The sequence below is a fragment of the Crocodylus siamensis genome, chromosome 3 (genome assembly GCF_052110815.1).
Source record: "Crocodylus siamensis isolate JL-2025a chromosome 3, ASM5211081v1, whole genome shotgun sequence".
Classification (NCBI taxonomy): Eukaryota; Metazoa; Chordata; order Crocodylia; family Crocodylidae; genus Crocodylus; species Crocodylus siamensis.
In genome coordinates, this window is record NC_143397.1 from 54,550,643 (window position 1) to 54,567,973 (window position 17,331).

Consider the following 17,331-nt stretch of genomic DNA (forward strand, 5'->3'; position numbering starts at 1 on the left):
ACCTTATTACATTTTCAGACTTGTTACAGACAAAATGAAACAAATGTTATCTTGATTGCCCCCCCATTTTTTTTCATTATGATGAAAGTACCTCATTGTGTAATGAGGACTACATCTCAGCAGCATTTCAGTTAGAGAATAATTGTCCTTTTTTTAAAATACAAGAAAGGTCATCACAAAGGCAGTTTGTTACAGCAACGTAACTTTACATCTAGTCAGGGTGTTTTGTGTCGTTACCATTTCATGCCTACCCAACCTTTGAGTGAGTTCATAGCTAGTGTAATGATTTTATGTTAAAATTCATGCTTTACATGACTTTCTCAGTAATAATTCATAATGTTATAATGTAATATTTTCCATTTGTAGAGTGACTAAAAGATCTCAAAGCACTTTATTATCTTGCCAAAAGAACATATGGCATAGAGAAGAGGGCAGGAAATGGATGTGCAGTGTTGTATAGCACCTTCCAATCACATAATTGCCTTTATCACCTCCACAAAGATGTGTGTAGCTGGAATATGGGAATGTGGCCAGTAGGCAGGAGTAGCAGAGAAATAGCTACAATAAGCAGCACATTTCCCCATTAAAACTGCTTAAGTTACCCAGTAAAATTTAATGCTGCCTTAGCACAAATCCTACTCTCTGTGTGCCTCTGACCCTTTGTAAGGCAAAGATCACAGCCATTAGCTAGTCAATAACTGTACTGCTGCACTGCCGAAAGAAAGCACGGTGGAAGAGTCTTATGTGCCTAACCGAGAACCGGGGGGTGGGAAACTAGTTTTCCTAAAGTTCCCCATCCCTAAATAATTATTTTTCTGTCTCCAACCCCATCTCAGTTTTTCAATTACAGTTAGGGAGGAAAAATGATGCTAAATAGCACTGCTAAAGGTACTGATTTGGAAACTGTGGACAAATGTCAAAATGACCAAATACTATTTTTACATACAGGCTCACTCAATCATTATGTTTGAAGGTGTTTCAAAATCTGTCCAACATACAGCTGCATTCTGAAGATGTCTTTGTCATACTAGTTCTTTTATAAGGAAAATACTATCATCGATCCATGCATACTTTCCTGGAAAAGATAATGGCAGAGCACTTTTTCTCAGTAAGGTGAATGTCTCTGTGATACATTACCTCCTATTTCTTAGCACATTAGTATCCATCTTTCCAGAGTTTTCACAGTTGCCCTCTGTAAAACAGATGTTCAGAAAAAGTTGAGTGATTGGAGTTGTGGCTTATGGTTGCAGACTTTCCTACCTTTTTTCCTTGTACCTGGTTTTATTCAAGATGGCATGGGATAATACTGATTGTCACTTCCAAGACTGATTCTCTTTTAAAACTATTTCCTTACTTCAAGGAGAATGATTTCTTTCTGCACAAAGGGATGTTCCACAGGCAGATGGTCAGTATGCACGTATCTTTTCACTTCTAATGTCCGATCATTAACTTTTTGTAGACATTTAGGGTGCCTTTACATGTGCTCCAGCGTGTGCTGAATTGAGTCTCTTGGAGCGTTCTAATTAGAATGCTCCAGCGTACTGCAGAGTCTCGTGTATTCAGCATCCCACATTTCAAAATAGCAGTGGGGGCGCTTTAACTAAAGCTCGTCAAATGCCTCCCCACCCTGGAGCACATGTACATGTACCCACAATGACTTTTATCTGTGCTGATATTTTCTCCCATTGACATTTAACAGTCTCCTGGTTGTTTTCAGGTCAGCTGAGGAAGTGAGCTGGAGGAATGACTCCCCGAAGCAACTGAAAATCCATTTCAGTCCTGATGCCCACATAAGTCTTACACAGACTAACAACTTGAACTTCATCCTCCACTCATTCCTAGCAGTTTTTATACTTGTATAACGACATTAACCTCCCTTGAGTTTTTCCTGATTTGCATTGATGTGAGATAAAAATCAGGCTTACACAGTGCAAAATTGGGCTGAAAATCTTGCAAGAACAGGTTTTTTTCATTAGTTCAAGGAGTTCAATGCCCTTTGGAAATTACACACACACACTTAAAATAGTAAATGGATATATTTAATTGCTTTTGCAAAAAAGGGTGCATGTCTGTTTCAATAAAATTGCCCATTTAATCCTTTGCTTCTCCCTGCTCCTGCACTCAGGTTTTTTACATCATATTGTGTTATACCAGCCTGACACCCACTAGACATTTCAGTTATTACTTTTTTCATTTTTAAAACAGACAGAAACTAGAATAAGTTCTTCCGACTCCTCATCTAAACATTTTTGTGTTGCAAGAAGTGCAATATTTTATTTCCAAGAGCTTAAAATGTTGCTGTTATACTGTTTTTTTCTTCTGCCTTTTTGCTTCCAATTTGATTCGTTTTCTCTTGATCTGATCACGGATTGCCAGAGCAATTATCAGTAGTTCTCTGCATCATTTTATTACTCCTTCTGGCTATAGCTTTGTGAGGAGGAAACGAAAAAAACACATGAAGAACAAGTTACACACGTCTTTCACTAATGCAAAGATAAACAGCATTGATATGGTCCCAGTGGCACTCCAGACACTGGTCAAAAAACAAGCAAAGGGCAACATGGACAAACAAAAAAAGAAGACGTATGTGTGTGTGGTGAAAATGTGCCTAGAAAGTCAAAATTAAGTTCCTTCTCCAATTTCCATAAAGTAAGCTCCCTGTGGTGAACACCTGGCAGACCATTAGCTTTTGTTACTTTCTTTATTAAAAATCCTAAGGAGAGAGAAATTTGCACATTTGGGGAATTAACTCCAAGCCCTTGTCTTCATGTATTTGTTTCTTTTCAAAATCAGATCTGTCAAGACTCTTGAGTATGCAGTATAAACTGCAGCAGGGTGTCTCGGTAGTGCAATGTAATTTTTTTCCCCCAACATTGCTAAGCGGTGCAGGCAAATACAGGAAAGACATCCTGTTGTCATTTCTCTAGTCCTCAATACTTTTGCTTCTGTTAGATGTAAGGCAGCTGTCTGCAGGTGCTAGTAGAAAAAAAACTGAGAGCTTCTTCCTGGCCCATAGCCTCTTATTTGTGTGCATTGTGTTCAACTGTTATTTTCAGTAGGAAGTCAAACATCAAAACTACTTACATGGAGGTTTTTTCTGAGATCCATTGAGAAGATACGTACTCTTGAATTCACTATTTGCTTTATTTGCAGAGCTGCTGTAAGCTTCAGTCTCAATCATTTCACTGCAGTGCCTTTTCCTTCACCCTCTTTTCTATGAAATGGAACAAATGATTTTTAGAGTAAACATTTCATATTCTATCATCAAAGTTCTATTCTCCTATATAAGTCCAGGAGACACATGGGAGCTCATTGTTAAGATGATTATCAGGGAAATAATAGAATTTGCTTCTGGGTGTGAGATAAACTAACAGAAAGAGAATTTTACATAATATAGTTGCACTAGTCTTCATATCTCATCTAAGAGATATCCAGTGCTTAAATGATAATCCTTTGGTGATAATTCTACTGCTGCTTCTTTGTGAAGGATCCTTTGGCAGCCGAACCAATGGAATCCCCCTACTTAAGGGGCCCCATGTTGGATATAGGAGACACAGGGCAAGTCTACATGTGCAAATGCTGTGGGGTGGATTTACTCTAAAGTAAATTATTTTAGAGTAAATCCACCCCGGGCAGGTATCTACATGTGCAGGGATGCGGGAGCAGATTTGCTGCTCCTGGCAGCAGTCAGCTTCTGCCCTCTCTGGCCCTGCACCGGCCCCTGCAGCAGCCAGGGGGAGTTCTAGGATCACCCTGAGTGCTAGTCCAGGAGCTGGCAAGGAGCATGGGACCTGGAGACAACTATCTTCTGCCAGGGGCTGGGAAATTGTCCCTGCCTGCACTTTGGTGGCAGAGCCCACCCTGGTAGCAGGCAGCTTCTGGGGGCAGGAGACAATGTCCCTTTGTGCCAGCAGGAGGGATCTCCTAGCTCTGGCTCCCTGATCAGAGGTAGGGGGCTTGGAAAGAGCTGCAGGGTAGGGGCAGGTATCCCCCCAGCCCTGATGAGCTGGTAAGCCAGTTAGCATTGAGCCTCTGGCCTGGGAGGGGATGCCAGATGTGCAGTCCAGAGCTGGCTGGGGATCGCCTGAAATGGGACAGTGTCCAGCCACCTCCAGGCTGCATGTGCAGAGTTTCCCGCACAGCTCAGGGCTGGCTAGGAAGTGTCCTGGACAGGGGCAGGTCCCAGCCAGATTCAGCCTAGGTGGGGAACTCTACCTATTCAGGGAGCTCCCAGAACCTGCTCTGTGATGGGGCTGGGACTTTGTTCCGAGTGCCCAGCCTGTTCCCAGTCCCTGATCTATGATCATGGAGCAGGGGCTGGGAACTCCCTGCTGCTGCGGCAGGGGGTCATTGTCCCTGCCCAGGCTCTGGTGGTAGAACTTACCTTGGCAGCAAGCAGCTCCCAGGAGCAGGGAGAAATCTCTTGCCCCCTGCTGCCTGTCTGACCAGGAATAAGTTTGCTCCCGGTTGGTTGTCTACATGTGCTCTACTGCACAGTAACTAATCACAAGTAAATTTTCTACTTGTTTTTACAGGTAGCAAATTTACTCTTGATTAGTTACTGTGCAGTAGTGTGTAGATGGTAACACTTACTGTGCAGTAATGTGGTCTAATTTTAAGTAAAGTATCTCATGTAGATGGGGATGGGGCAAGCAGTCTTGAAACACTCTCAGTGTGGTTGCTTTTCCCTTTCTGTCTCCCATGGAGAAAGGTTACAAAAACCCTACAGAGATTACTGTGACCCATTTTTTCATGGACTGGCTCCAGCACTGTGTGACATAGGGGAAAATTTTCTTTTGATTTGTCTTCTTGTTGTATGGCTAAGATACTATAGCTACTATAGCTAAGTATTGGACCATTTTCCCCCACCTGTCATCTGATATGTATTGAACTAATTACTTATTTTAACACCTGGGATAGCATTATTCCCTGATTCCCTTCTGCGTAAGCCTTGTATGAACTACATGGCTCCCAAATAGTCTCTCACATGACTGGAATAACTACCGAGAGAGGTGGTTAGCTGTGTTATTCCAAAATCAGTGAGAAGCAGTGGTCTTATGTTGTAGTTCTGATGTTGAGAGAACTCATAATGTTTGTGTGGAGCTGAGGAAATACATCAAGAAAGTATTTCTGAATAGTCTTTCAGTGTATCAGATTGCTTTGCTGATATTCATACCCCATATCGGTGAGCATTGACCTGCGCATTTATATTTACCATACTCTTCACATGGTTCAGTGATTATGGCACTAGGGTCTAGTTACACATTACACTTGGCACATATTAAATGTAATTGGTGTTAAAATTAGCAGGTGCTTTTAGAAGTTGCTTATTAAGGGTTAATACCCCCTGTAATGTGCACTACTTTGAGCAACACTTAGAGGGCTGGTGAGCAGGGAAGTGGCTAGTAGCCAAGTTGATTCTTTGTCTGCTCAACTCTCCTGCTTTCAGGGGCAGGGTAGGTGGCCCAGACTCTGGGCAAGTAGGGACTGGCAGGGTCCCAGCAAGCCTGTCAGCCCCTGCCTGGGTACCCACTACCACACTGAACCTCGGGTGCCACTCCTGCCTGGACTGGGCCTACTGTGCCACTTGGCTCCCACCTCTGACATCAAGGAATCTGCCTGCTGCAGCCACCCCCACTCTCTGGGCTGGGCTCAGCCTGGAAACCAGTACTAGCCTGTCAGTGGTTGTGGTAGTGGTAGTGGCTGGGCAAATGGGTTCCCCTTCCCTGCCTTTCTATTGCCCCATGACAGCACCCAGCAGTGCAGTAAGCTGAGGAGACGCTGGGGGCAGGGGTAACCTGTGAGGTCTGGGGAAGGCATGGGAGCCCTGAGGGGTAGGGAAGAGTCCTGGGGGCAGGAGGAGTGGGGTAGAGTCCTGGGGAAGAAAGGAGGAGCCCTTGGGGTGGGAGGAGTCCTGGGGGCTGGCAAGAGCACAGAATGGGAGGGGAAGTGGTATTCATAGCTTTAGGTGTTTCTCTGATGTGGGGGAAGATGGAGCCTCTGGAAGTGGTGCCTCCCGGGATACTGGAGGACCCCTCCCAACCGGTTTTGAGCCTATGGAGCAGTTGTACATGACTGCAACATGAGCTGCCAAAAACAGATAGAAATAATCCTTAATGGAAGAGGATTACCTCTGTGCTACTCAGAGGGTCCTTAGCATGTACTTTTGTGTCTTAATGTGTGAACACTCTTGGTTTAAAGGGTCCTTAACATGAATTTAAGTTAACATATAACAACACCTGATCTTGAGGCTTGAAAGACCTTTCTTTTTTCTGTTACAGGTTTTCTGCATGATATGGGAAAATCATTTTTTTCTGTATCTCTTCCCCATTGATAAATGAGCAATATTATGTCTTTGCCCTCAACATGTATTATGGAGAATAAGACTAATAAATACCAAATAGTGTATGCCTAATCATTAAGTTGGCAATCAAGGTACTTTGCCATACATGTATATATAGACATTCCCTCCCCCCACAATTGTATTTTAAACATGTATGGCGGCAACTCAGTGGGCACATCTACACATGTGCTTTAATGTGCAGTAGACTAATTTACTATGCAGTAAAATGTCACCATCTACACGTGCACGGAAATTAGGCTTGTGTAGACTAATTTAGTGCACTGTCAGAAAGTCCTGTCAGACACAAGTACTATCTGACAGCACAGTAAATTTGTGCAATTAAACTTGGGTGTAGACCATGAAGTGGGTGCACATATTTAGGGTCATACTCCTGCCTGCTGTTGAGCCACATGGCTTTATAGCTCCAGCAGCCTCATGGCATGAGCTGCTCTTCCACTGCCTGACAAAGACACCCAGAGCCCGGGGCTGACCTCTGTGCCCTCTGCCATCCCAGAGCTTCCTCTTAAGGCTGCTGCCAGCCCAGGGAAGCCCGGAGATGGCTGCCAGCCTGGGGCTTGTCCTAGAAGCCGACTGCTGCCAGCTAGCATCCAGGGATGACTCTGGAGCACCCTGCCAGCCTGGGGCTTCCTCTAGACCCCAGGACAGCTCCTTCCTTGCCCTCTGGAGCCTGGAACTAAGCCCCAAGCTCCATGCTGCCCAGAGCTGCTCCTGGAGCCGGGGCCATCTCAATCCCTGTCTGCCAGAGCCCTGACTTGATTCCCAGAGCTGAGACTGGACACCTAGAGCCCTCTGCCAGCCTGGAGCTGACCCTGAAGGCCCTGCCAACCCAGGGCCACCCCAAGTATCTCCTGTGAGCCCAGGGATAACCCTGGGCCCCCTAGTAGCCCGCGGCTGCCCCCAGAGCCAGCCTGGGGATGTCACCCAGGCAGCTGCCATTGGAGCTTGCAGCTGTCCTGGCTACTGCAGGAGGGCAGAGCAGGGCAGGATCAGCCCTAGCCTGAACAGCTCCTCCCTGGCTCAATTTGCTTCTGTGGAGCAATTTGCTCAGCATTTTCTTCATGAGCAAACAATTTACTCTGCATTTTATTCATGAGCATATTGCTCCACAGTAAACTATTCCCAAGTGTAGCATCTACATATGCACCTAGGTCAGGAGCAAATTGAGCCAAGGAGGAGCTCTTCAAGCCAGGGATGCTTCTGTCCTGCTCTGTGTAGATGTGTGTAAATGTGCCTAATACTTATGAAAATTAGACAAATGTTTCCTCAACCCGCATAGTTACAGATGCAAATAGAGTAATTATCCACCTTATTAATATACATAGAACAAAATTCAGGCACTGGCAAGAAAGATAGGGCTTGCGGAAATCTTGACTTAAAGTAACTTACCTGAGCAGACACAAGTATATAACAGAGCTAATGATAAAACCTATATCTCTTTATTCTTGGTTTAGTTCTTTAACTACAAACTCATCCTTTCTCTCTTTGTTAAGGATAAAACAAAACAAAAAGACAATGAGGAAGAGAGAAAGGTGTGAGGCTAAAGACAGTAATAAGCCCTGATCAAGTGTAGAAAAGCTAAAAAGACCAGGAAAATAACAAATAGTTTCTACAAAAAAATATGCAAAACAGATTTGTAGTAGAGACTGGTTTCTTCCCTCTCATTCTCTTGCTCGTTATTTATACTCCATAAGATTCTTGACAGTCTCCTTTGTCTAATGCATACTTTTATCACCCCTCTATTGTAATATCCTTTCAAGTTGCTTACATTATTAACCTTTTATTTTAAAACTTACTTCTTACCCTTTTGATCTACTAATTGGTGTTTTACCTTCTGATCCCTTTTGTGCTTCCTTCCTTGTGTAACCTGACTCTATTTTCTCTTAACACACATCTTTACACTCTGGTTCTCACCCCTCCTTTTATCTTTCAATTTATATTGTCCCCAATTCTGCTTTTCTGTGTGTGACCTTGGTGGTGGTGGTGGTGGTGGGGGGGGGGGGTTGTGACACAGCCTCAAAATGTGTCTGTGACCACAAATGTCTCCTGTAATCTTATTTTTCCATTTCTTGTGTGTATTTTATTAACCTCTTTTTTCTTTTGTAGCTGACACACTTACACAGCACCAGCTTTATTTCGGGATTATAATTCAGTCTACTCCAAAAGGCATGTGTTACCCAGGCAAGAAAAAAAAGAAATCAAACAGAATAAGAATTATAGGAAATCAAGTACACTTTCTGGATGGGGAACTTCAGTAATTGAATTGTTACACAGCCACTAGGTGAAGAGAAAGGAATACAAAATGCCTAAAATAGAAGCAAGTGGAATTACAGAGTTGGTTATATTGAATTTGAATACCTAGCTAGTGACTTAGACTTGGGAGCTGTGGGAAGATATCCTACAGCACTACCTAAAACAATTCATGTCATGTTCTAATGCTAACTCCTAACACATGAGAATTGCCATGTGGAGTAATATATTAAGTGGCATCCCTGTGAGCCGTGTTCTAGTTGACCATCTGCAGCAGAAGATAAATGCAGTGAACCTGCACTGTGATTCAAGTGTGGATTTTCTTTCAATGCATCTTTAAAGGAATGAAGACAAGAGAGTATGAAGAACAGATGTACTTATGTGGTCATATGCTCCCCTCCTGCAAAAACAACATGCAAGCATCCTGAATTCCTTGTTAGATGCTGTGACTCATACATATCTGTGTGGGGGCAAAAATGTTGCAATCTGAATTTAGAGAGTGCTGAGAGTTTAGCATCAAAAGGACAAAGACGCTTACCTTCATGGGGATATATTACTGATTATAACTGCAGAAACTTGTAATTTGTTTTATGCTGAAATTCATGACATCTCTAGGGCTTTTTAAATAGAGTTGGCTATAAGCTGGAAGAAACTTGCCATTATTTTCTTCCTTTTTTTCTATTGACATTTGAGCTATTGATCAAAATATTGTCAAAATTTCACAGTGTGGAGAATGCTGAGGCACTTTATAAATAATAGTATTTCTGCACTTGGCAGAAGAGTATACCTCTTATGTTTGTTTTCATCTACAGATTTTTTTGCATCATGGCACCAGTTCTGCAACCTGTTGAAACTGTGCTGATGATCCTTTCACGCATGTAACTGGAATTGATGCAGACACGAGGGTCCTTTTGTAGGGATTTAAATTGCTATGAACTACTTCTTTTTTCACCATGTAGCAGAGGGGAACATATGGCCAAGCTTTTTCTAGCTTGCTAGATCTTAGTCAGAGCTGAGAATATTTATTTAGATGTGTCAACCATATTTTTATTTAACCCACAAATAATTTTATTCTATAAATAGAGCTATTGAAAAGAATGAAACCCCTAAAAAACGACCAGGAACTGGTTGGTGCGAATTCATCAGCAAAGATATTTAATCAAACAATGGCTTAAATATCAGAAGACACAAAGGAGTTCTGCCTTTATGATGGGGAAAATAGTCTAAGTTGAAGAGCAACATTACAGTACATATGTTATATCAAGTAGCTAGCAGGTAGTCTCTACAGCATCCCAATGGGACCAACAAATAATTTATAACACACAAGACTTCAAGCTGAAAAGATCCTTTCTTCATTTATTTAAACTTGTTAAAGACTTCACAGCTCTTGGAGAACGTCCATTCTCTATCACAGCCATAAGTAACTTCCCTTAGAAAGTCTCAAAAATGGATTTGGTACTTGCTTGAAAAGAGTCCCATTTAAAGGCCTGTTATTTACCTAGCTTCTCAGTTGCCACAATGACTTTAAGCATTGCTGGGTGAACAGACTACAAAGGTTACAAAATAAAGGTGACACTGGCTTTCAGTTTCTTAAAAGAGTAACAGTAGCATTTTTAAAATAGGCACCTACACTTTCAGTGTGGAATGGCAGGGAAGGAAGGTAGTCTGTAAATAGGGTCTGCAGGAGGGTAGTCTGTAGATAGGGTCTGCTACAGAAGACAACTGAGTTCTTTAATGCATTTGTATGTGCTTTGAGTGAGTAAATGTATCTAAACTATGTATCAGCCTCCTATCTGTAAGGGGTGTTGTGAGATGAAAGCCATTAATGACAGTGCTCAGACACTGTAGGTGTAGACCATATAGGCACCTAGACTGATATATGGTTTTAGGATTTTTTTTGTTCGGAGTCTAGTTGCATGTATAGAGAAAGAGAATAGTGACATAGAAGATGCATGTAAATGCTCATGACACCCTGCCTATGGTCATTCAGCTTACTTTCAGCCACCTGATCATAGACCAGGAGTGATGCATACAGATTCTTGCCAGTACTGGGCGTCATGCAGAGAAGCTGGTGTAAGTAAGTGAGGTGGGAGCTGGGTCAGGCGGGATCAGAGGGGATAGCAGATCCAGGGGAGGGTTTGGTGGGCCTGGGAGAGTTTGGCAGGGGGGAGTATCTATTGAAGGCTGGGAGATTGGGGGGCTAGAACTAGCCCAGTTGGGGTAGGGGGGACAGGGTAGAAGAGCACAGCCCTGAGGCTGGGGCAAGCAGCTGGGTCTACTATCTGAATGTGTGCAGCCATTCGCTGGATTGGGTTACCCCATTTGAGATACAAGATAGTTCACCTAGTTAGGTGAACTAACTTAGATAGGGCCCACCATTTTTGGCCTGATTTAACCCCCCTGAATGTCTGCACAAATCAGCATGTTGAACAGATTAGACAAAGACTTGACTGGAATGGTTTAAACAGGAATAATTCTACTTTGAGCAGGAGGTTGGACTAGATGAGCTAGTCCAACCTCCTGCTATTCCCCCCAGCCCCCATGCTGTCTCCTGTCCCACCCTCCCACCCCCTGCTCTGCCCTGCCCTGCCCTGCCCCACCCACACTGGGAAAATGTGGGGACTAGATCAAATCAAATAAGAACATTTTCCAGTGGTCCCACATTGTTCTTCACTCTGGCTCAGTCAGATCTGAAACAGCCTCTCTGGAAGTGACCGAGTTATCCATGGATTCTGAATTTCTAGGAATGCACAAGACTTGGCAAACTCAAAGTAAATGAAATTTCTATATGCAACTGAAACCACCATTGTTAGCTGGTAATCCTCAGCCCTACCGGGGGACATGAAATAGAGCATCACTTGCATGTGAGCTGTCTGGTGAGGCCGTAGCTGGAATACTGCATCCAATTCTGGGCTCCGCAATTCAAGAAGGGCGCCGAGAAGCTTGAGAGAGTCCAGATGAGAGCCATGTGCATGATCAGAGGGCAAGAGAACAGGCCTTATGAAGAGAGGCTGACAGCCATGGGACTCTTCAGTCTGGAAAAGTGCAGGCTCAGGGGGTATGTGGTGGCTGCTTATAAGTACATAAGGGGTGTGTATCAGGATCTGGGAGAACATCTGTTCACCAAAGCACCCCAAGGAAAAACAAGGATCAATGGTCATAAACTCTTCCAAGACTGTTTTAGGTTGGACATAAGAAAAAATTTCTTTACAGTCTGAGCCCCCAAGACCTGGAATAGACTCCCTCCAGGAGTGGTGCAGATACCTACTTTGGACTCATTCAAGAAATGCTTGGATGCTTATCTTGCTGAGCTCCTTTGACCCTAGCTGACTTCCTGCCCCTGGGGCAGGGGGCTGGACTTGATGGTCTTCAAGGTCCCTTCCAGCCCTAATGTCTATGAAATCTATGAAATATGAGAAGACTCATAACCAAAAGCTGCAATGGCCACATGGGATAGGGAAGGAAGTTTCAGATATTCCTTAGGAGCACATGCAACACCCAGCCTGGTCTTCTTTATCATGGCTGGACCTTGGGTGTTCCCTTCTGCAAGGCACCCTTTTCTTTAGCTGGGCAGGTAGTAGTGAAATGTCCAAGCCCCCCAGCCTAGAGGCAGGAGAGCCAGAGGAAAGATGATCTTGCCTGTTCTTGATGTCCTATCACTATATTGTAGTCAATACAAATGCAGAGGTCCAAAAAAGGAAGGGTAATCTGGGTGAGCTCACCCTTAACCTCTTCACTTAATGCAAAGCTGAAATGGAAAAGCTGGGAGCTTAATTCTGTTGTTTGTCAGCAACCAGAATTTTGCCATTGAATGAGTGTTCTTGGTAGCTGTGTTGGTCTGAGACAAAAAGACATACAAAAAACTAGAACTATTGGTTCCAAAATGATACCTTTTATTAGACCAACTGGAAAATGGCAAGAAAATTGTCCTTTTCTGCAAGTTTTCAGGATCAAAGTCCCTTCGTCAGGCTCTGGGAAAAGTATAGATGGTACAAGATGGTAAAAAGTCCCCATAGGTAGGAAATAAACTTCATTTTTGCACAGAGAGGGCTGAAGATGGAAGGCTGTCCCTCTGGGTGCATAAGAGTGTCTTTATGAGCTGTGTTGAGTAGCTCTTTGATATGTTGATCAGGTAGAAATCCTTCCCTGGAGGTGTCAGATGGGAGGCAGGGGGGTAAAAAAAACTTCTTTGTTGTTCTGCAATGAAGTTTAAAATTCAAAATCGGCTAAAAGTTGGCATCTGTTCAGAGTCAGAGGTACTGGGCAGGAGTTAGTAGTCAAGGGTCTGTAGCTTGGAGTCAGGAGTTGAGGTCAAAGCCATGACTCAGGTGATTGATATCGGTAACAAAGAACTAGGGCAACAGCTGGGAGCTGGGAAGAAACATGGACCAGGACAGGAACTGATGAGACTAGAAGATAGCCAGAAACCTGAACCTGTTCAGCCTCCACAAAAGAAGGCTGAGAGGGGATCTGGTGGCAACCCACAAACTTGCCAAGGGGGATCAGCAGGCAATGAGAGAGCCTCTGTTTCCCTGAGCCCTTCTCAGGGAGTTACAAGGAATAATGGCCATAAGCTGACTGACAGTAGATTTAGGCTAGACATCAGGAGGCACTACTTCATAGTCATGGCAGCTAGGAGCTGGAACCAACTTCCTAGGGAAGTGGTGCTCACTCCTATCCTGGGGGTCTTCAAAAGGAGGCTAGACAATCACCTAGCTGGGGGCATTTGACCCCAGCATTCTTTCCTACCCATGGCAGGAGGTCAGATCTGATGACCTGCTTAGGTCCCTTCCGACCCTACCAACTATGAAACTATGAAACTATAAGCTGAACACCTGTCAACTTGAGCTAGCCATAAGATGAGGTAGATGACTGAACTTTCCATATTTGGAAGTTTAGGCGTGCAAGAGAACTGGTGGGCTGAGTAACATCAAAAAATGCTGGGCATTGACTTGACCAAGGCTTATTAGCATGATGGAGATAAAATCTTAAATCATTCTGGGCTAATTCAGAGTGATTGTTACCACAGAATGATACCACTCCTAACAAAGCAACCAGCTTAAGCTGGTGGCTGAAAGGAAGTAGTTCAGTGGGCATGTCTACTGAAATTACTGCACAGTACAGGTGCACATTTACACATGCATGCCTGTACTGCACACTGAATATGGCGATTTATGCTGACTTGAGTGCAGTAACTCACATGTAGACACCTGACTGTTCAGTAACACTCAGTGTGTGTGCTGATTTGGGACTAACTTTGTAGACATGCCCAGTGAAAAATAAAATACAATGCAAGCCAGCATTGCCAATCTGTTCTTTCCTAACAAACAAGAAAAGGAAGAAAAAATAGGGAAAAGCATAAGTGCATTGAAAACCTTTTCAAGGATGTTAGTGGGATTTTGGTCTAACCTTAGAGCTACTAGGAAATAAACATATGTTTAATAGAATGCAGACAATAGAATTGTATTTTGTTTTTTAGCACAGATGGATTATAGTATCTGATGGTGAGATGTGTTCATGAAGGAGAAACAGATTATAGTAACATTAAGTCCTAGGCAGACAGACATGATGTAAGCATCAAATACAGGTCTCCAAAGATGAAAGGCTAATGAATAAAAATCACTGCAGCATCTCTTCTGTACTGACTCTTTGTAATTGCAGAGAGTTATGTATGGTCCTTGCTTTATGTCAAGTAAGGCATAAGGCAAATGATTTGGTGAAGAGAGTGACAACCATTAAAATTATTCTAAAAAGCCCCCCCAACTCTTTTACTATATATTATTTTGAATTGCATCAGGACATCGGGTTGCATGAAAAGTGCTTGCTAATTGAAATTGCAGTCTCATTTTTTAATACTTGACTTTAACAACCTCTTTACTCTCAAGTCATAGAAGAGGAGGAGGAAAAGAGAAGGCAGAAGCTTCCCACTTACTGCAGTTAAAAAATAGGTGAGATAAGAGTAGCTACATAGAAATATTTCCTGGGAAATGGGATATGGAGATGCAAAATACTGAAGCTGTAGACCACCCCCCCCACACACACAATCTCTAAATTGTTTAAGGAAGGGTGTTCTGTGCCTGACAGCTTGCCTAACATCTCCCCCAACTATATAGTTGATCCAATAAAAAGATACCCCACTCCCTCCTCGCCACTCCTCCCCCTCACCCCAGATTCTCTAAATTGTTTGGGCACTTTTGCTTGGTAGGGGTCAATAGTGTGAACATTTATGGAAGACTTAACTAGAAAATCTGATGTGGAAAGTGCTAGATAAGAAATGTAGTAATCAACAAGACATGGCTCTATGACAGTCATAACCACAACAGGCTGCTAATGCAAAACAATTGAAATAGACATGTATGTTATCTTTATCTTTCCCAAGGAGGCTGGAAACCCTCTATAGAACTGATCAAGCAGATCCTAACATTACAAATTTTTCATTGGAATCAAATCTGGAGAATTGTGGAAGTAATTAAACCCAAGATAGTAGCTAGGTAGTTTATAGGAAAAGCCCATATATTAGAAAACAAGGAAACAAGAATGCTTGTGATTTTTAAAGTACACAAACAACTAATGTATCTGTTTTCTCTCAGACTCTTCTTTCTTTCTCTTTTCCATTTTCTTTTTTAAGTAGACCTGAAGAAATAATCATGATGATAAAATCTCCAAAAACATCTAGTTCAAATACTGTCATTATTAGGACTTAATGAAGAAATTAATCACTTCATGAAGACATTCTAGGGACAATGCAGTTTACAATAGTAGTATTTGTTTGTAAGAATGAAGAAAGGACAGATGCTTTTGCTCTTCATTATAAGTCTTAATTATGTGAATGTTTCAGGTATTATCCCTATTAAAATTATAGAACAATATCAGACAGATAAAAAATAGATAGGAGGTGAAGTGTTCATTTCATGCCTACAACGTGGACTTCTCCTATGGTAAACAATAAACATCATGTCTGTCTGGATAAATGGATGAAGTCTTGTCAAGGCAGACAGCCTGATCATTGCTTTCTGTTCTGATTTATTTTCCTTGGGTTTGAGAAGTTGTCATAGATCAGACCTTAGAACATATATTGTTTGGGTTTCTGAATAAAAGGAAGCAGCTAGATGCTGTGTTTAGCTGTTCTGAAACATTTCCTTTGGTTGAGATTGGTTGTACACTAAGGAGTTGGAAAATAAGGATATTTTGGTCTGCTTAAGATTTCTGACAGGATTCGGTGACTCCATACATAGCCATAGGTTGGATTTTATGTGCCTTGAGACTGCTGACATTCAAACTCTCTTCTAATTTTCAGTTACCTTAGTTCTCCAAAAAACATGCTGAACCATTCAGAAGTCAATATGGGATGATAGTTTTCGTAAGAATAATATATCATTGTGATCTCTATCATACACTGATTATAATGGGAAATTATTCTCTGGACTATGACGTTTTTGAAGGAGAATAGATCTATACAGTTTTGCTATCGTCTTTAGGAAAGGCAGGGCAAAAAGGAATAATGACATCAGCAGAAACACAGGGTTGTTATTCTTTTGATGTTTGCCCTTAGGCTAAGGATCAGGTTCAATGCATGACTGGTTGTATATCTGAGTTTCAAAAATGTCTTGGTGAATTCTGTAATTGCTATACTCAGTATGACTTCCAAGGTGAGTACAGTGGAAGAATTATCTGGATAAGGACTGAAGCCATTAATCACAACAGACCCATGAGAGATCAGCATCACATGTGGCAATAGCACTGTTAACTCTGATAGGAAGCTAGCAGAGGTGTGTAGCTATGAGATGTAAATCACCAGGATTCATGATTTGGATTTGTATGGGTGTAATAGTAAGAGCTTTGCTAAGAGCAAGAGTTTTGCACGCTGCGCTAAGAGCAAAAGTTTTGCACGCTGATTTGATAGTAGGTTGGTGTAGTGGCAGGTAGCCTTTTGCTTTGTGAACGTGACCAAACCATGAACCTAGATAGTAGAGTGTTGTGAGACAGTGGAATGTGGTAAACACCAGGTGCGTTGGATTACGACTTATCCCCAAATTTTTAGCTTGAGATAATGTTGTTTACTGCAGACTATATAAGCTGTATATTCTTAAGTTACTATGGGTTCCTTGCCTCTGGCAAGAGTTCTGACTTGCGCAGAGCCCAGCGCAGGCTATTGCATCCCCAGGATCGGGACACTCTGGGGCCAGGGGAACCATGCGGGGTAGCGGCTGCTGCCAAAGGCCAATGGGAGGAGACCGTCCTCTCTGCTCCGTTCTATCGCCTGCTTCTGCAAGTATCCTTAAATAAAGCTTTACAAGGGTGAAAACAACTGTGAGTACATCCTTTGTTCAAGTGTGGGGAATCTTCTGGACCCAGTAGTTCATTGTAAGACAATGGGACTATCACTAGTTAAAGGAACATATAGGATTTATGTGTTGAGGAAGGCATTTCTTTACTTGAGATAGAGGGAATCGCTATATTAAATGTATATCCTTTTGCCAAACCTAACTGTATGACAAATTTAGGAGCCAGGGGAGTAAACTCACTTAAAACAAGAATGAGCAAATTCCCCCACAAGGTCTTGGTAAAAGCAAGGAGGTCTATTGCCTCATCTGAGATCAGGTCATGCACATGACAGTTTTATTTACTACTGATCTGCTAGTTAGAATATACTCAATTTTCATATTGATTCTTGTGTTTGGTGGTGTCTTTATCTGCTTGCTGCTGGGGTGTGTATTAAC

The 17,331-nt window shown here is 42.6% G+C and overlaps 1 long non-coding RNA gene across 1 annotated transcript in view; it reads right to left on the reverse strand.

The window, feature by feature from the left end:
• Positions 1-2,098: 2,098 nt before the first annotated feature.
• Positions 2,099-17,331, reverse strand: part of LOC149868293 (uncharacterized) — a 47,281-nt gene continuing 32,048 nt past the window's right edge. The window contains exons 2-3 of the long non-coding RNA XR_016440967.1: positions 3,085-3,214; positions 2,099-2,427 (exon numbers count right to left, since the gene is read on the reverse strand). This is a non-coding gene — a long non-coding RNA (uncharacterized LOC149868293). The remainder of the gene's footprint in view (positions 2,428-3,084; positions 3,215-17,331) is intronic.